The sequence below is a fragment of the Monodon monoceros genome, unplaced genomic scaffold (assembly GCF_005190385.1).
Source record: "Monodon monoceros isolate NGI ecotype Baffin Bay Population unplaced genomic scaffold, NGI_Narwhal_1 Super_Scaffold_9, whole genome shotgun sequence".
NCBI lineage: Eukaryota > Metazoa > Chordata > Mammalia > Artiodactyla > Monodontidae > Monodon > Monodon monoceros.
This window is the reverse complement of record NW_021703786.1, coordinates 46,875,539-46,896,793: the sequence shown is the minus strand read 5'-3', so window position 1 is coordinate 46,896,793 and position 21,255 is coordinate 46,875,539. Positions and strand designations below refer to the sequence as shown.

At 41.8% G+C, this 21,255-nt stretch overlaps 1 long non-coding RNA gene across 1 annotated transcript in view; it reads right to left on the bottom strand.

The window, feature by feature from the left end:
* Positions 1 to 1,048: 1,048 nt before the first annotated feature.
* Positions 1,049 to 21,255, bottom strand: part of LOC114888772 — a 63,596-nt gene continuing 43,389 nt past the window's right edge. Inside the window, exon 5 of the long non-coding RNA XR_003791878.1 lies at positions 1,049 to 1,616. This is a non-coding gene — a long non-coding RNA (uncharacterized LOC114888772). The remainder of the gene's footprint in view (positions 1,617 to 21,255) is intronic.

The following is a 21,255-nucleotide window of genomic DNA, read 5'->3' as shown; positions in this document are numbered from 1 at the left end:
ATTATATAATACAGTTATAACTGTATCATAATACAGTTAATAAGGCAGAAACAGACATGTATGATCCATTAAAAATCACCTCCTGCCGCCAACCTTTCAGCAACCCACTCACTACCTCACCAAGCAAGAGGTGGAGTTTTAGCTTAGAACTTGCCTTCTCAGATGGGTAATAAAAGACAGTCTCAAGAAATCATAAACTCTCAGAATTTTTGCATTGGCCACTTCAAAGTTTTTCTGGAGAAACTTTGTGAGGTACAGACTGAAACAACCTGAAGACTGACTGAGTTTCAGAAGAGGAGTGAATGAGGGAGATTAAAAGACTGAGTCTGAGGTTACGAGTATTAGCATGATTGGGCTAGAGAGAAGAAAAATTGTTTAAGTTAGAGTAACAGTGGGACACTTATGGGAAGCAATTAAGCAGACAATTGAAAAAGGGGTCACTGACATCCAAATTAAACTATCAAGACTGAATGTGGGGGACTTCCCTGGTGGCACAGTGGTTAAGAATCTGCCTGCCAATGCAGGTGACACGGATTCCAGCCCTGGTTCGGGAAGATCCCACATGTTGGAGGAACTAAGCCCGTGCACCACAACTACTGAGCCTGTGTTCTAGAGCCCGCGAGCCACAACTACTGAGCCTGTGCTCTAGAACCCGTGCTCAGCAATAAGAGAAGCCCCCGCGATGAGAAGCCCACACACCACAACGAAGAGTAGCCCCTGCTCACCACAACTAGAGAAAGCCCGCACACAGCAACGAAGACCCAATGCAGCCAAAAATAATAAATAAATAATAAAATTTAAAAAAAAAAGACTGAATGTGGGTGGGCCAAGGACTCACTCCAGTCTTCAAATCATTCCACCATAATAAACAACAAGGTCCCACTGTATACCACAGAGAACTATATTCAGTATCCTATTATAAACCATAATGAAAAAGAATATATTAAAAAAAAGAATATATATATGTATAACTGAAGCACTTTGCTGTACAGTGGAAATTAACACAACATTATAAATCAACTATACTTCAATAAAAAAAATTCCACCCTAATCTACCAGGAGAGTCTGGTGCAACGAGTCTTCTTTTACTTGGACAATCTGCCCAGGAATCACTGCATGTAAGAGGCTTACTATTGCCTCTAAATCTTTGTTAATGGTGATTCCCATTTGGACTACACTCCCCTAATTTTCCCATCAATCCTCTCTCTCCGTTCTTTTTACACCAGGCTCAAAATACCTTTGGGGGGCTTCCCTGGTGGCGCAGTGGTTGAGGGTCCGCCTGCCGATGCAGGGGACACGGGTTCGTGCCCCGGTCCGGGAGGATCCCACATGCCACGGAGCGGCTGGGCCCGTGGGCCATGGCCGCTGGGCCTGCGCGTCCGGGGCCTGTGCTCCGCGAAGGGAGGGGCCACAGCGGTGAGAGGCCCGCGTACCGCAAAAAAGAAAAAACACCTTTGGGAATCTTGGTCACATTCCTTTGATCTGACTTTGATCACTTCTTACCCCTCACTCCATCTGTACTCTTGTAGGGCTGCACTGCTGCACAACTCCAGGTGGGCACTCACATTGGCTCCTCTGTGAATGGTTTCCACTGCAGTGTGTGACATGGTGGCCATCTGTAAACAGTAAGAGAAAGGATCAAGAGTTCTAATGCCAAGTCTTCTCTTTTACCTAGAAGCTCTGGTCTAGAGGTCACCATTTTGTCTCTCCCTCTTCTCCACAGTATCCAAACAGCAGTCCTGTCATTCCACTGCTGCCCCCTAGAGGGCTCTCTATTTAAACCATGAGGAATAAACTGAGGAATTAAAATGTGTGGTTTTAGTGTCTCATCTTCAGACCAGGTGGGTTATATTTTCTACTTTGTGGACTAGCTGAAATCAAAGCAACAATAAGTACTTAAAAAGAGGACCGTTGACACTTTTAACTGAATAAAATGTTACGGCATGGAGAATTCCCTGGTGGTCCAGCGTTTAGGATTTGGCATTTTCACTGCAGGGGCCTGGGTTTGATCCCTGGTCAGGGAACTAAGGTCCCGCAAGCCACGGCATGGCCAAGAAAACCAAACCAAAACAAACAAACAAAAGAAACAAACAAAAAAACCCCTAAATGTGTCAGGTAATGATGAGGTTCAAACAACAGGCTTTGTAAATTACCAGGGACTCCTAGAGCACTCCCTCCTGTCTACCCCTGCTGCAGAGTTCCTACTTTTTTTAAGCCTATACTGTATAAGTAGTGTTTCTTTCATTCCTTCTCATGGTTTATTCCTACTTTCTCACTTTGTGAAAAAATTAAGCTCGCTTGAGATTTGCTTATTTTACTGGTTTATTTTTTAAATGTTTTATGTGTATTCTTGTTTCCCCACTTCCTACATTATCAATTTGTGTTATTTGCTTCCTCTCACTCTCTTCACGTTTAAAGCCTTATACTAACGTAAGATGTTAACAATAGAGGAAACTAGGTGTGGAGTATATGAAAACTCTCAGTACAACCTTCAATTTTGTACAATTTTTCTGTAAATCTCAGTGCAATTTTTCTGTAAATCTAGAACCAATCTTAAAAATAAAGTTTATTTTAAAGATGAAAACATTGGCAAGGGTATACAACAAGTTTTTTAAAGCAGAACTCATGATTTTAATAATCGACAAGGTGGAATTCGAGCCAAGACAGCAAGGTTACTTTATAAAGCTAAAGGGTACAACTGGCGAAAATCAATTACAGGAAAAAAACTGTAACAAACACAAATACATGGAGGCTAAACAGTTTGTTACTAAATAACCAAGAGATCACTGAAGAAATCAAAGAAGAAATATACATAGAAACAAATGACAATGAAAACACAATGACCCAAAACCTATGGGAAGCAGCAAAAGCAGTTCTAAACAAAAAATCTTAAAATCTGTATGGAGACACAAAAGACCCCGAATAGTCAAAGCAGTCTTGAGGGAAAAAAGTGGAGCTGGAGGAATCAGACTCCCTGACTTCAGACTATACTACAAAGCTACAGTAATCAAAACAATATGGTACTGGCACAAAAACAGAAATATAGATCAATGGAACAGGATAGAAAGCCCAGAGATAAACCCATGCACCTATGGTCAACTAATCTATGACAAAGGAGGCAAGGATATACAATGGAGAAAAGACAGTCTCTTCAATAAGTGGTGCTGGGAAAACTGGACAGCTACATGTAAAAGAATGAAATTAGAACACTCCATAACACCATACACAAAAATAAACTCAAAATGGGTTAAAGACCTAAATGTAAGACTGGACACTATAAAACTCTTAGAGGAAAACATAGGAAGAACACTCTTAGACATAAATCACAGCAAGATTTTTTTTTTTTTTGCAGTATGTGGGCCTCTCACCGTTGTGGCCTCTCCCGCTGCAGAGCACAGGCTCTGGACGCACAGGCTCAGCGGCCATTGTCCAAGGGCCCAGCCGCTCCGTGGCATGAGGGACCCCCCCAAGACCAGGGCACGAACCCATGTCCCCTGCATCGGCAGGTGGACTCTCAACCACTGCGTCACCAGGGAAGCCCCAGCAAGATCTTTTTTAATCCACCTCCTAGAGTAATGGAAATAAAAACAAAAATAAACAAATGGGACCTAATGAAACTTAAAAGCTTTTGCAAAGCAAAGGAAACTACAAACAAGACAAAAAGACAACCCTCAGAACGGGAGAAAATATTTGCAAACGAATCAACGGACAAAGGATTAATCTCCAAAATATATAAACAGCTCATGCAGCTCAATATTAAAAAAACAAACAACCCAATCAAAAACTGGGCAGAAGACCTAAATAGACATTTCTCCAAAGAAGACATACAGATGGCCAAGAAGCACATGAAAAGCGCTCAACATCACTAATTATTAGAGAAATGCAAATCAAAACTACAATGAGGTATCACCGCACACTTGTCAGAATGGGCATCATCAGAAAATCTACAAACAACAAATGCTGAAGAGCGTGTAGAGAAAAGGAAACCCTCTTGCAGTGTTGGTGGGAATGTAAATTGATACAGCCACTATGCAGAACAGTATGGAAGTTCCTTAAAAAACTAAAAATCGGGGCTTCCCTGGTGGCGCAGTGGTTGAGAGTCCGCCTGCCGATGCAGGGGACATGGGTTCGTGCCCCGGTCCGGGAAGATCCCACATGCTGCGGAGCGGCTGGGCCCGTGAGCCATGGCTGCTGAGCCTGCGCGTCTGGAGCCTGTGCTCCGCAACGGGAGAGGCCACAACAGTGAGAGGACCGTGTACCGCAAAAAAAAAACAACTAAAAATCGAATTACCAGGGCTTCCCTGGTGGCGCAGTGGTTGAGAATCTGCCTGCTAATGCAGGAGACACGGGTTCGAGCCCTGGTCTGGAAGGATCCCACATGCTGCGGAGCAACTAGGCCCGTGAGCCACAACTACTGAGCCTGCGCGTCTGGGGCCTGTGCTCCGCAACAAGAGTGGCCGCGATAGTGAGAGGCCCGCGCACCGCGATGAAGAGTGGCCCCCGCTCGCCGCAACTAGAGAAAGCCCTCGCACAGAAACAAAAACCCAACACAACAAAAAAAAGTAAAATTAAATTAAATTTTTAAAAAGATCTTAAAAAAAAAAATCGAATTACCATATGACCCAGCAATCCCACTACTGGGCATATACCCAGAGAAAACCATAATTCAAAAAGACACATGCACCCCAATGTTCACTGCAGCACTATTTACAATAGCCAGGTCATGGAAGCAACCTAAATGTCCATCGACAGACGAATGGATAAAGAAGATGTGGCCATATATACAATGGAATATTACTCAGCCATAAAAAGGAATGAAATTGGGTCATTTGTAGAGACGTGGATGGACCTAGAGACTGTCATACAGAGTGAAGTAAGTCAGAAAGAGAAAAACAAATACCATATGCTAATGCATATATATGGAATAAAAATGGTACTGATGAACCTAGTGTCAGGGCAGGAATAAAGACGCAGACATGGAGAATGGACTTGAGGACACGGCAGGGAGGGGAAAGCTGGGGCAAAGTGAGAGTGGCATGGACATATATACACTACCAAATAAAATAGTTAGCTAGTGGGAGGCAGCCGCATAGCACAGGAAGATCAGCTCGGTGCTTTGTGATGACCTAGAGGGGTGGGATAGGGAGGGTGGGAGGGAGGCTCAAGAAGGAGGGGATATGGGGATATATGTATGCATATGGCTGAGTCACTTTGTTGTACAACAGAAACTAACACAGTATGGTGAAGCAATGATACTCCAATAAAGATCTATTAAAAAAAAAGGTACAATTGGCAATGAAAATGTAACGATTATGATTATCAATGTACCAAACAACATAAAAGTAACCTTCACAAAGCAGAAATTACAAAATAAGCAAGAAGAAGGAAACAGAAATGTGTTAATAAAAAAGAGGCTTTAATTTACTTGTTTCATCCAATCAAAAACAAATAATAATTTTTTTAAAAACTAAAAATAGGGAAGTTCCCTGGCGGTCCAGTGGTTAGGACTCGGCGCTTTCACTGCTGGGGCCCAGGTTCAACCCCTGGTTGGGTAACTAAGATCCTGCAAGCTGTGCAGTGAGGCCATAAAAAAAAACACAGTTAAAATAAAAACCCTAAAAATAGAGTTGACCTAAACAATATAATTAACAAAGCAGACCTTACTGATATATATCAAACTCTGCATCCTGAAAGTAGAGGATACTTCATCCTTTCAATTGTCCAATAATATTTATTAAAATTAATCATATTTAAGTCTTTAAGAAATATTTCAAACACCCCCAAAACAGAAATAATGCAGAAAATATCCTATAATCATATTGCAACAAATGAATTTAATAAGAAAATCAAAGAGTCCTCTCTGTTCTGGAAGTTAAAAATAAAGCTCTCTTTCATATAATTGGGTCAAAATGGAAACATAACCCAAAACAAAAGAATTAATGGAAATAATAAAAATAATAATGTAAAGAATATATACCAGAATCTATGAAATGTGGCTCAAGTAGTACTCAGAGGAATACTTAATCACCTTAAATACATATTTCAAAACAAAATGGAGAAATAAGCATCTTTTTTAAAAGATAGAAAATAATAACAAAATAAACCAAAGGAAAGCTGCAGAAAGGAACAAACGAAGAAAACCAAATTATAATAAATTAGAAAACAAGAAAAACAGAACTACTATATAAATCTAAAATACTTTTTTAAAGGTAAATAACTCATTAGCCCAATCAAAAATGAGGAAGTGAGAAAGTGCAAATATACAAAAGAACAAATAATGGAAGGAAATAAAGAGACTCTGAAAAGTGGTACTAGCATGTGGATTGAGGAGTAAGACCAGAGTGCAAACTGGCAGTGAATTTACTATTTTTTTTTCCCTTCCAGTAGCCCCTAAACTGACTTCAAGGCAGCCTAAAAACTGGAAGTGTAAATCAGCATGGACAGAGAGAGCTTCAGGGGAAGCTCTCAGGTCCGGCTTAGTTCGTGGGAAAGGGATCACCTGGGAATGACAACGGTAGCAGCAAGGACCTATAGGTACTCACAACTCTGAAGAAGTGGAACTTTCCTCTCCAATTAGAAGAGGTGTGGTCCCAAGAGGATGGGAAAAAACCCACGGACTTTTTTTCCTCTCTGTCCTGTTGCTGCTTGAACCCAGACGAGGGCACAATTGTAATAAATGTACAGCAAAGTGGGGTAAATTAAGCCCTAATTTTCTGGCTGGAGGACCAAAAAGGGAAATCCCAGGGAACTTGAAAGCACTGGGGTTACCACAGAGAGGGAAGATCTTAGGAAAGAAACCCCAAAATGTTGTATATGAACTCCTGGGCTCACTCCTGAACTGCACAAGTAAGGATCAGATCACAGACAGGAGAACTGAACAAAGTCAACAGACTTTGAACACTGAATTAAATGACAGGCTACCACTGGCCACTGGGTGGCACAAACGTGGGACAGATCCAAATAGCATTGCAAAGGCCTGGAAAATAGAACTGGCATTGAAACCACAACCACAGAACACTGATTGGAATTTGTGACCTGAATGCAGCCAGCTCAATTGCCTGAGAAAACAAAAATACCAGCATGCTCTATGGGACTTAAACAAGATTGAGTCTCATAACATAATATTCAAAATATCCAGATTACACTCCAAAATTACTCGTACCAGGAATATCTCAACTCACATGAGAAGAGACAATACATATCAATGTGAAGATATTGGGACAGATGTTGGGATTATTTGACAAAGACTTTGAAGGAATGATTATAAAATACTCCAACAAGTAAGGGCGAACACTGTTGAAATGAATGAAGAGATGGAAAATCTCAGGAAAATAAATAGAAAATATAAAGAAGAACCAAATGAATATTCTAGAACTGAAAATTACAATAAGTAAAATTTTTTTAAAAATTCATCAAATGAACTCAATGACAGAAAGGAACTGATGAAAGAAAGATTCACTAACTTGAATACAGATAATAGGGACTTCCCTGGTGGTCCAGTGGTTGAGAATCTGCCTTCCAATGCAGGGAACGTGGGTTTGATCCCTGATCGGGGAACTAAGATCCCACATGCTGCAGGGCAACTAGGCTGAGCCTGTGCACCACAACTAAAAAGACTGAGTGCCACAACTACTGAGCCCACATGCTCACACAACTACTGAGCCTGCATGCCACAACTAGAGAACCTGCACACCACAACTAGAGAGAAGCCCACACACTGCAACTAAGACCTGATGTAGCCAAAAATAAATAAATAAAATAAAAAGTATACATATATTTATAGAAACTATGCAATTTGAATAACATAGAGGAAAAGAGATTGAAAAAAGTAAACAGTGCCTCAAGGACATGTAGGACAAAACCAAAAGGTCTAATATTCATGTCATCAGAGTCAAAGAAGCACAGGAAAGAGAGTGTGGTATAGGAAAAAACTTCTTAAAAAGAAATAATGGCTTAACAAAGCTTCTCAAATTTTATAAAAGACATAGACCTATAGATTCCAAAAGCTCACCAAATTACCAACAGGATAAAAAACCAACCAAACAAAAAATCATCACCCAGGCATATCACAAGCAAACCACTGAAAACCAAAAACAAAGAAAAAATCTTGAAAGCAGACAGAGAAAAGAAACACACTTCTATAGAGAAACAATGATCCAAATGAGTGTGGAGTTCTCATTAGAAACAATGGAGGCCAGAATAAAGTAGAATAATATTTTTTAAGTGCTGAGAGGAAAAAAAACCTGTTAACTCAGAATTCTATATCCAGCAAAAATATCCTGGAGAAATGATGATGAAATAAAGACATTCTCAGATGAAGAAAAACTAAGAGAATCCATTGCCAGCAGACCTGCTCCAAAAGAATTGCTAAAAGAAGTTATTCAAACAGAAATGATATGAGCAGGAAACTTGGGCCACTGGGAATAAAGGAAGAACAACAGAAATTTCAAATATCCTCTCCTAATGAATTATTAAATATGTTTGATGGTGGACAGCAAGTATTCTAACATTACTAATGGGTTTTAATATATGTAGATGGTGATCTAACTGGATGACCTCTGATTCCATCTGCTTCTCACTCTGAAAACAACTGCTGCTTCTCCCTCTGCTCAGCATGTCTTTTTTCTGCCATGTGGCGTCTACCTTTTTTGTAACTTCTGTTTCCTATGGCCAGCTTGGCCTCTCTGGCTTCTCTCCATCTTTGATACTATGGCTAACTGCCCGATTCTCTCTGGTTTCCCATACCACCACCATCACCACCACCACACACAGAGACATACTCACATCACAGTGAGCAGAATGGCCCTGCTCCTTCTGGTTTTGACAGTGGCTCCACTCAAGTATACCTCTTAGGCTGCTAGACAGCGTATGATTTGTCTCTTTTGGGGTGAGTGGCCACCTGTGGCTGAACAGCAGTTTCATTTTGTGTAAAGCAAAAACACTCAGAGCTTTCCCTCAGCAAGGGATGTGGATGTGGAATATTTCCTTATAAGGGGATGGCAGGCATGATGATTGCCATGTGGAGTACAGCTGCACTAAACTGTTAGTCTGAGAACCATGTCAGACACTTTCACCCTTCTAGGCCTTTATTTGGTCTGTTCCTTCCTTCTGGAATGTCTTTTCCTCTTCTCTGCCTAGAAAACTGTAAAACCCAGCACAAGAACTGAGTAAGTCACTCCCTCTCCCCCAAGTCCTTATTGCCCTTACATCCAACTTCTATTCAAGCGTTAATATGCTGTTTGACACTGTTTGTGCATGCATTTGTCTCCCCAACTAGACAGTAAGTTCCGAAGGGAGGGATTCAGGAGCTATTCATTGCTGTATTCTCATTACCAAACATGTCCGTTCATACATACATTCAGTTATTCATTCAACAAATATTAATTAAATGTCCACTGTGTATCAGTCACTGTACCAGGCACTGGGATGCAAATGTGAACAAGGCAGATAGAGTCCCCTTGGAGATTAGTGTGTGTTGCAGTGTGGCACATAGTAAATGTTCAAGAACTTATTTTGAATTGGATTGCACTTGCTTATGGTCACTCTACCAAGGATTCTTTTGACCTTTCTCAGACATCAAAGCTTTACATATGCAAAGCAGTGGACAGTGAAGTGGGCCATGAGGTACTCTTCTACAACTCCAAGAGGTGCTTCAAACTTGATTTGCCAAAAGCCAAGTTTACTGTATTTCCCAATCCTTCCACTCCTTATGTGTCCCACATCTCAGTAAATGATACCATCATACACCTACTTGCCTCAGCCAGGAACCAGGAAGTCTTACTGGATCAGCCTCTCTTGCCTTCTCTCCCCCTTTTCCACACTCTCTCTCACATCCTTCTCTCCATTCTCTCCCTACCATCACCAGTGGAATAAGTCTTGACAATTCCACTTCCTTAGCATCTCTTTCACCCTCCCCTACCTCTATTCCTGCTAACCCCACCTTGTTGCTGGCCCTTATCATCTCTCACCAGCACCCCAAAGAACTCTTCTCATGAGTCTCCTGTTTCCTTTCCAACCACATCACTTATCTCTTCCTGATCCCAACCTCATGAATTTCCCTGAAATTTCACCAGCTCCCTGGAACTCTTGCTGCCTATTTGCCCAGAGTGCCTCCCCTCTCCCCAACTCTCCTCTGTTCCCACCAACCTGGCAGATGCCTACTCAGATTTCAAGGCTCAGTTCAAGTTGTTCCCCTGAGAAGTCTTTTCTGTCTCCCCAAGGTAAACTGACCCATCCTTGCTTTGTGCTCCACACCCTATATAGAATTCATTCTTATAGTAACATACAGTTGCATTTTTTAAAATAATTTTGTTTCCCCCACCAGACTAGGAACTCCTTGAGGACAAAAATCTCTGTATTCTTGGTGCCTGGTATATAACAGGTGCTCAACAAACATTTTGTGAATGAATCCAGTAAACAAAATACTTTCCTATCTTTACCCTTCCTTTTCTGTGAAACAAGCAACCAGGCCTTCTAGAAGGTGCTTCTTTGAGTCTCTCTAAGAGTTAAATTAAATAATTCATTGGCTGCCTGCCACAGTAGAGCTGAGAGGGCCAACTCCACCTAATTCTCCCTAGCCCGAGGCCCGTCACACAACCGCCTCATGACCCCATCTTGATAGGGCCTCTATTCCTGGGCCCTACCAAAGACAGGTGGGAGCATGATCTTCACTCAATCTCATGTTTATATCCTTCATTCCCAAACACCCATTTCTGCCCCTCCTTCGACCTTTTCTCTGTCCTCTGCCACAATTTTATTCCTCAACTCTTCCCATAATATCTCTCTTCTTTATCCTCCAAACTTTATCTCCTTTGTCTCCACACCATCGACATTCTATCCCCAAGCATAATCATTTCATAAAAGCTACTGAACATCTGTGATGCCCAGGCCCTGTGCCAGGCACTGAAGGTAAACAGAGGAATGAAGTATAGTCGCTATACATGGGAAACTCAAAAGAGGCCAAACAAGTATCTAATGAGATAATATAGAAAGACCAATCTAGTCTCTCAATAATCAGTGTCCTTAGGTTCTGGAAGGGACAGTACCACCGACAGTGGAGATGGTCAGAAAATTCTTCTTGGAGGAGACAAGGCTTGACTTGGTTTTGAACTAGGGTTCTTGGACAAGTTTAGAAAAATGGAATCAGAATTTAAGCTGAGTTAGCAGTTTGAACAAAGATCCAGGAGTCAACAGGTAAAAGGCGTTTTCAGAGAACAGTGATTAAATTATTTGGGCTGGAATGGAAAGGAGGTATAGAAGAGTCATGGTGATGAGATTAGAAAGATAATTTGGTGCTAGACTGTGAGAGGTATCATCGCCAGGTTGAGGAATTGGGACAGTGGCAGCTAAGCAAGAAGGTGAGGAATTCTATGTTGAGGAGGAATAGAAGATTAAGATGTAAATAGTGTTTTATAGGTTGGTGTGACAGCTATGAGGGCATGGATAAGGGCAGGGAGGGATCTGTGGCAGGATGACTGTCATGGTGTAGGTGGTGAAAAGAGGGAATGAAAAGATGATATGGGGACTTCCCTGGTGGCACAGTGGTTAAGAATCCGCCTGCCAATGCAGGGGACATGGGTTCGAGCCCTGGTCAGGGAAGATCCCACATGCTGCGGAGCAACTAAGACCGTGTGCCACAACTACTGAGCCTGCTCTCCAGAGCCCGTGAGTCACAACCACTGAAGCCCGTGTGCCACAACTACTGAAGCCTGTGCGCCTAGAGCCCGTGCTCTGCAACAAGAGAAGCCACCGCAATGAGAAGCCCTCGGCAACTAGAGAAAGCCCGTGCACAGCGACGGAAAACCCAACACAGCCAATAAATAAATAAATAAATAAAATCTATTTTTTTAAAAAAAGATGATATGAGGAGAAAGATATTGAGAGAAGAAACAATTGGACCAAAGCCAGGGTTCTGAGCACATGAATTTAAGGAAATATAAATGACAAAAACAGGAAATCTGGAAGAAGGAGCCCTTTTGAGACAAATGGCTGACCTTGGTTGTAGACAAGGTCCAAGTGAGAGGGGTGGGTAAGAGATCAAGGAAGAGATGTCCAGCAGGTTGTAGGAGATACAGACTCAAAACTCTTGAGATAAGTCAGGTATTGAAGAGGAAACTGGGGAAGTCATCTGCTTGGAAGTGATCTTCAAGAGCAAAGAATGTAGAGGGAAGAGCGGGAAGCCAAGGACTGAGACTTGAGGTTCATTTCCTGTTAGGGGTGAGGAAGAAAAAGCAAGAAAGCTAATGTGGGGGTTAGGAAGAGAATTAGCCCAGGGCCTAAGAAGGCAATGGTAGAGAAGGATTCTAGGTTTAGGGAGGTAACTGTTGTTTGCTGTGAATTTAAGTTTGTGCTATATATGTTATGTATGCATTGGGAAAAGTATGAAAGGACATACACCAAATTATTAGGATCAGTCACCTCTCCAAAGTGAAAAAGAGCTGAGGGCTTTCCCTTCTGTTATGCATGAATTTCTACAATTAGTTGACATTACTTTTATAATTACCATTCACTCCCACTCTAGCCAAAGAATAGTGAGAAAACCACTTTTCTCTCCCACATCTTTCTCTCTTTCCAGCCATCCCTCTTAGCTTCTTCTCAGCCAGTGTCCTCACCTCTCCCCCAGCACACCCCTAAAATCCCCACTCCAGCCTTTAAACTCTCCGCTCTGATTTCCTCAAAGTGTTGATCACCTATTCTTTGCAGGGGGAGGGTAAACTGTCCCAGGTGGTAACATAAAAAGAGAGCTTGTTTCTGCCTCTGAAGTTTTGTTTATGGTGGTTCCCATGACAGTTCCTTCCCACCTAGCTGTTGTTTCTATCTTTAATGACACCTTCTACAGGAAGCACTCCAAGATTACAACTATCTGGCTTTGACTGAAGCTTTACTCTGACCTTCCACATCTTGATACTTACTAGGCAAAACAGTAACAATCATACAGTGATATCTTACCTGTGGATGATGTAAGTGATTTACAAAGCACTCACTTGCATTATTTCATTTGAGCCTCACCTGGGAGGTAAGCATGACATGTTTTTCCCATGGAACAAACAAAGAAACTAAGGCTCAGATGACTACAGAGCCTGTAAATGATAGAATGGGAACTAAACTGCAGAATTTCTGACTCACAGTTTAGTGCTTTTTATATAACATCTCATTGTTTATATAGTGTGACTTCTTTAATATTGTCATGTCTTCTTTGGATACGCACCTTCATCTTCTTACTCAAGTTGCAAAAAATTAATAATAAGTGACATTACCTCAGGATGAGGACATCTTCTCATTTGACTGAAGCTTTATTTTCAGACTGAAGCAATACCATTTTTATTATAACTTTAGGTCATCTTCAATGTCTTGCTATTTTTACATACCACACCCCCATGTGTAATGATCAGATTCTAACACTTGTTCCTATTACAGTATCTCTTAAATTCACTCTTCCATCCTCACTACTAAACCCACCTCTTCTTTCTTTGAAAGAAGGGTTTATTCAAAGGTGGGTTTATTATATTTCTAAGAGGATAATTATTTTCTCAGATTTGTATAATAGAAAGCATCACAAAGAAAATAACATGTAAAAAGCTGAAAACTTGGTAACTACTATGGGACTTGCCCTCCTGACATTAAAAAAAAAAACCCAGAATTTATGCAAAAACAAACATTTTCAAACATAGAAAAACAGGTAGTACGGGACTGTGAAGGGAAACTAATGAGATGAAAGTTACAATTGCCCAGGCTTTCTGCCTGCAGGAAGTTTCTGGACTGCAACATAGGAGGGGAATCTCAAAAGAGCTTCACTGAACTGAGGAAACAGAGATCAGAGTTCAGGGAGGTCGAGGGGGCAGAACGCCAGAGAGGAGGAATATACATAGAGAAAGAGCTTCAGAAATCTGCACGGGAGTCTCCTTGAGTGTTGGGCTCAAAACCAATCTGACCAAGGGTGCAATTCCATGAGGCTAGGCAAACAATTGACAGAAAGCGAACAATTACTTGCAGATTTGTAAGTCAAAATTTCTGCGCAAAATGGAGTTGCTTATGCTAAGTTCCATGTCAAACCAAGACTTGATCATAGTTTCGGCTTCCTCAGAAATGGAATTAATGCAGTCAATCTAAGATCACTTGATCAGCATTAGTTAGATAACCTGCCTGATAGACCCCTGCCATCCCTTAAAGGAAAGTAACTGCAATAACCAACCCGATTTTTCGCCTAGTCTAGTTTCCTTGTTCCCACTCCTTTCTGCCTACAAACATCCTTCATTTTGTACAGCTCCTCAGAGCGCCTTTCTTTCTGCTAGATTGGATGCTACCTGATTTGAATAGATTTTTGCCCAAATAAACTTTAAAAAATTTAATATGTATCAGTTTATCTTTTAACACAACAAAATCAAGCATCCAACAGCATAAAATTCACAATATCTGGAATCCAGTCAAAAATTACTAGCAATGCATGGGACGTCCCTGGTGGTCCAGTGGGTAAGACTCTGCGCTACCAATGTAGGGGACCCGGGTTTGATCCCTGGTCAGGGAACTAGATCCTGCGTGGTGCAACTAAGAAACCACATGCTGCAACTAAGAAGTCCGCATGCCGCAACAAAGTTCCTGCATGCCACAACTAAGACCTGGCGCAGCCTAAATAAATAAATAAGTAAATATTTAAAGAAAAAAAGTAAGAGACAACCTAATAATAACTAGGCAAAACACTTGGACAGGCAATTCACAAAAGAAGAGATCCAGGGACTTCCCTGGTGGCACAGTGGTTAAGAATCCGCCTACCAATGCGGGGGACACGGGTTCGATCCCTAGTCCAGGAAGAACCCACGTGCCGCAGAGCAACTAAGCCCGTGCACCACAGCTACTGAGCCTGCACTCTAGAGACTGTGAGCCACAACTACTGAGCCTGTGCATCACAACTACTGAAACCCGTGTGTCCTAGAGCCCACACGCCACAACTACTGAGCCCACATGCTCTAGGGCCCGTGTGCTGCAACAAGAGTAGCCACCGAAAAGAGAAGTCCGCGCACTGCAACAAAGAGTAGCCCCCGCTCGCTACAACTAGAGAAAGCTCACATGCAGCAATGAAGACCCAACGCAGCCAAAAATAATAATAAAAAAAGAAGAGATCCAAATAGTAATAAGTATATTTTTAAATTCCCAACCTCATTAATAATCAGAAAAATACAACTTAAAACTTCAATGAGATACAACTACATGCTTCTGGAATAGCTAAAATAAAAACACTCATAACACCAACGATTACTGAGGATGTGGAACAATTCCCATTCACTGCTCATGAGAACTTAAATTCCTAGAGCCACTTTGGAAAATCATTGGCATTTTCTAAATAAAGTTGAATTTGCTCATATCCTACAAACTAGCAATTCCAATTCTAGGTACACACCCATGAGAAACTCTTGCCCATACACACCACATACATGAAAAAGATGACATTATTCTTTCTTTTCTTTTAAATTAATTTATTTTTTATTTATTTATTTTTGGCTGCCTTGGGTCTTCGTTGCTGCGCGCGGGCTTTCTCTAGTTGTGGCAAGCGGGGGCTACTCTTCTTTGCGGTGCACATGCTTCTCATCGTGGTGGCTTCTCTTGCTGCGGAGCACGGGCTCTAGGTGCGCAGGCTTCAGTAGTTGTGGCACGCTGGCTCTAGAGTGCAGGCTAAGTAGTTGTGGCACACGGGCTTAGCTGCTCCACAGCATGTGGGATCTTCCCGGACCAGGGATCGAACCTGTGTCCACTGCATTGGCAGGGGGATTCTTAACCACTGTGCCACCAGGGAAGTCCAAGATGACGTTATTCTTAACAGCTATTAATAGGTAACCATCCATTGTCCATCAACAGTGAAATAGATATATTAATTGTGGTATATTCATACAAAAGACACTGCAAAGCAATAAAAATGAATGAACTACAGCTATATGCAGCAACATGAATTAATATTACAAATACTGAGCTAAGAAAGCAAGATAAAAGTAATTTAGTATGATTCCATTTATATAAAGTTCAAAAACAGTCAGAACTAAATAATGCATATCTACATGGAAAAGCTATAAAGATAGGCAAGGAAATGGTTATCACAAGATTAGAAGAGTGGTTATTTCTGGGAGAGGATTTCTTTGGGGGGAGGGTGGTATAGATAATAGGATACTGGCAATATTATAATTCTTGAACTGGGTTATGGTGACCTGGTGCTTTTTTTTAAATTAATTTATTTTTGGCTGCGTTGGGTCTTCGTTGCTGTGCGCGGACTTTCTCTAGTTGCAGTGAGCGGGGACTACTCTTCGTTGCTGTGCACAGACTTCTCGTCATGGTGGCTTCTCTTGTTGTGGAGCATGGGCTCTAGGTGCGCAGGCTTCAGTAGTTGTGGCACGCAGGCTCAGTAGTTGTGGCTTGCGGGCTCCAGAGCACAGGCTCAGTAGTTGTGGCCCACGGGCTTTGTTGCTCTGCAGCATGTGGGATCTTCCTGGACCAGGGCTCAAACCCGTGTCCCCTGCATTGGCAGGCAGATTCCCAACCACTGCGCCACCAGGGAAGTCCCCCCCGGTGGTTTTTAATTGCTTTAATTTTCTTCTTTAAATTTCACATGTGCTCTTTTGGATTTTTTAAAAATATTTATTTATTTTGGCTGCACGGGTCTTAGTTGCGGCACGCAAGATCTTTGTTGCGGCACGCGGGCTTCTTAGTTGCAGCATGCATGTGGGACCTAGTTCCCTGACCAGGGATCAAACCGGGCCCCCTGCATTGGGAGCATAGAGTCTTACCCACTGGACCACCAGGGAAGTCCCTCTTTTGGATGTTTATACAGTCCATACTAAAATAGTTTAAGAAAAGAAAAAGTCATGACATATTTAAGGATCACCAACATAAGTTAAATCATTGAGGAACTTAAAGCTCACAAGAAAGATTTAAAAGAATACCCAGAAATTGGTTGTCCAACCAGAAAAATGTGTAATCAAAAAGAACAAAAGTGGGCTTCCCTGGTGGCGCAGTGGTTGAGAGTCTGCCTGCCGATGCAGGGGACAGGGGTTCGTGCCCCAGTCAGGGAAGACCCCACATGCCGCGGAGCGGCTAGGCCCGTGAGCCATGGCCGCTGAGCCTGTGCGTCCGGAGCCTGTGCTCCGCAACGGGAGAGGCCACAACAGTGAGAGGCCCGCGTAACGCAAAAAAAAAAAAAGAACAAAAGTAAGAGAGAGACACACACAGAATGGTAGGAAATGTTAAGGCCTTGGCAAAATCAATTCATACTCTACTGGTTAGAAATACAAACAAGGAACCGTGTGTATCAAGTTAGATCAAGGTCAGAGACAGGACAGACCAGTGGCTCTTAGCCTTTTAGGGACACCCATTTCTGAAGAATCTGATGAAAGTTAAGAACTCTTTCTCCAGAAAAATCACATTTACGGAAATTTATTTGCAATTTCAAGGGATTCACAGGCACACTAAAACTCAACCATGAACAGAGGGTGTTTGGAGCCCAGGTTAAAAACCTTTGCTGTAAAGGATTAATCTCCAAAATTTACAAGCAGCTCATGCAGCTCAATATCAAAAAAACAAAAAACCCAATCCAAAAATGGGCAGAAGACCTAAACAGACATTTCTCGAAAGAAGAGATACAGATTGCGAACAAACACATGAAAGAATGCTCAACATCATTAATCATTAGAGAAATGCAAATCAAAACTACAATGAGATATCACCTCACACCGGTCAGAATGGCCATCAAAAAATCTACAAACAATAAATGCTGAAGAGGGTGTGGAGAAAAGGGAACACTCTTGCACTGCTGGTGGGAATGTAAATTGATACAGCCACTATGGAGAACAGTATGGAGGTTCCTTAAAAAACTAAAAATAGAACTACCATATGACCCAGCAATCCCACTACTGGGCATATACCCTGAGAAAACCATAATTCAAAAAGAGACATGTACCACAATGTTCACTGCAGCTCTATTTACAATAGCCAGGACATGGAAGCAACCTAAGTGTCCATCAACAGATGAATGGATAAAGAAGATGTGGCACATATATACAATAGAATATTACTCAGCCATAAAAAGAAATGAAATTGAGTTATTTGTAGTGAGGTGGATGGACCTAGAGTCTGTCATACAGAGTGAAGTAAGTCAGAAAAAGAAAAACAAATACCGTATGCTAACACATATATATGGAATCTAAAAGAAATGGTCATGAAGAACCTAGGGGCAAGAAGGGAATAAAGACACAGACCTACTGGAGAACGGGCTTGAGGACATGGGGAGGGGGAAGGGTAAGCTGTGACAAAGTGAGAGAGAGGCATGGACATATATTCACTACCAAACGTAAAACAGATAGCTAGTGGGAAGCAGCCACATAGCACAGGGAGATCAGCTCGGTGCTTTGTGACCACCTAGAGGGGTGGGATAGGGAGGGTGGGAGGGAGGGAGATGCAAGAGGGAAGAGATATGGGGACATATGTATATGTATAACTGATTCACTTTGTTATAAAGCAGAAACTAACACACCATTGTAAAGCAATTATACTCCAATAAAGATGTTTAAAAAATAAATTAAATAAATAAATAAATAAATAAAATGATATCATGGAGATAAGTTTTAAAAAAAAAAAACCTTTGCTGTAGAATCTAAGTTTAAAGTCCCCGTTCTAAGGGGAGACTTCACAAGAACATGGGCCTGGAAACCAACAGTTTCTTTCAGGCCCACAGTGGTAACATAGCAGCCTCCTGGGCCACAGGAGGGCCCTCCGTGAGGGACAGTCACCTAAAACCAGTCTTCTGAAACCAGAAATAGGATAAAAAAGACTAGGGACTACCTCAGAAACCTTCCTGTAAGTGATGGACTGACAGGTACTCACACACCATTTTCGGGAAACTTGGTAGTAAAGAAATTCTGCTTGTGAATTTGGAAAGAATGAAATCCTTTGGTCAGACCCTGAGGATGGCTGCCAAGCCATTCAGTAGCTCATCAATGAAATCCAAGGGGCTGTCAAGCCCTGCTGATTTCGAAGGGCACCGATTGTGTCACTTTGGTTTGCACTGTCCTTAAAGAGAAGAAGTGATGGTGAGCTCAGTGTGAACAGTTCCTAAGTCATGCTTTAAGGATGCCAAAAGTAATACGGACATTTTTTAGAGATACTGTATTGAAAACAACAGCAACTGTGGTGTGGAAATGGCAGAGTAAAAGATACAGGTATATAAAACCTGTAATTTACAGCCTTATGATTTAAAGCAAAATATATCACTCATGGACTTTTGATGGATACTAATTTACACTTGGTTATAGGCTACTGGCTTATTGGTTATATTGAACTTATTACCACAAGTTCATTGGAACAGGAGCCCAACTACCGTGAAGCCCTGGAACTTCGTGAGCTCTTAAGAATTTCTGTTCAAAAAACAGATTCCTACTTTCCACTCAATGTGGAAATCTACAGATTTAATGCAATCCCTATCAAACTACCCATGACATTTTTCACAGAACTAGAACAAATAATTCTAACATTTATATGGAACCACAAAAGGCCCAGAATTGCCAAAGCAAATCCTGAGAGAAAAGAACAAAGCTGGAAGCATAGCCTTTCAGACTTCAGACAAAACTACAAAGCTACACTAATAAAAACAGTGTGCTGGGCTTCCCTGGTGGCGAAGTGGTTGAGAGTCCGCCTGCCGATGCAGGGGACGCGGGTTCGTGCCCCAGTCCGCGAAGATCCCACATGCCGCAGAGCGGCTGGGCCCGTGAGCCATGGCCGCTGAGCCTGCGCATCCGGAGCCTGTGCTCCGCAACGGGAGAGGCCACAGCAGTGAGAGGTCCGCGTACCGCAAAAAAACAACCAAAAAAAACCAGTGTGCTATTGGCACAAACACAGACATATAGGTCAATGGAACAGAATAGAGAACCCAGAAATAAACTCAAACACCTATGGTCAATTAATCTCTGACAAAGAAGTTAAGAATATACAATGGAGAAAAGACGGTTTCTTCAACAAGTGGTGTTGGGAAAGCTGGAGAGCCACGTGTAAATCAATGAAATTAGAACACTTCCTCACACCATATACAAAAATAAACTCAAAATGGTTTATTTTGACCTAAATATAAGACATGACACCACAAAACTTCTAAAAGAGAACACAGACAAAACATTCTTGGATATAACTCATAGCAATATTTTCTTAGATCAGTCTCCTAAGGCAGAAGAAGTAAAACCAAAAATGAACAAATGGGATTGAAGCAAACTTAAAAGCTTTTGCACAGCAAAGGAAATCATCAACAAAATGAAAAGACAACCTACAGAATGGGAGAAAATATTTTCAAATCATGTGACCAACAAGGGGTTAATATCCAAAATATACAAACAGCTCATATAACTCAATACCAAAAAAATGAATAACCCAATCGGAAAGTGGGCAGAGGACCTAAACAGACATTTTTCCAAGGAAGAACTACAGATGGCCAACAGGCACATGAAAAGATGCTCAACATTGCTAATTATTAGAGAAATACAAATCAAAACCACAATGAGGTATCGCCTCACACCGGTCAGAATGGCTATCTTTAAAAAGTCTACAAATAATAAATGCTGGAGAAGGTGTGGACAAAAGGAACCCTCCTACACTGTTGGTGGGAATGCAAATTGGTGTAGCCACTATGGAAAAAGGTATAGAAGTTCCTTTAAAAACTAAACATAGAGCTACCATATGATCCAGCACTTCTACTCCTGGGTATATACCCAGAAAAAACAAAATCTCTAATTCAAAAATATAGATGTGGGCTTCCCTAGTGGCGCAGTGGTTGAGAATCCGCCTCCCAGTGCAGGGGACACGGGTTTGAGCCCTGGTCTGAGAAGATCCCACATGCTGCAGAGAAACTAAGCCCATGTGCCACGACTACTGAGCCCAAGAGCCACAACTACTGAGCCCACAAGCCACAACTGCTGAAGCCCGCGCGCCTAGAGCCCGTGCTCCACAACAAGGGAAGCCATCGCAATGAGAGGCCCACGCACCGCAACGAGGAGTAGCCCCCGCTCGAGGGAACTAGAGAAAGTCCGCAGGCAGCAACGAAGACCCAACGCAGCCAAAAATACATAAATAAATATATAAAACTTCTAAAAAAACCCCAAACAAACAAAAATATAGATGCAACCCAATGTTCATAGCAGCACTATTTACAATAGCCAAGACATGGAAGCAACCCAAGTGCCCAACAACAGATGATGGGCTTAAGAAGATGTAGTATATACATACAATGCAATA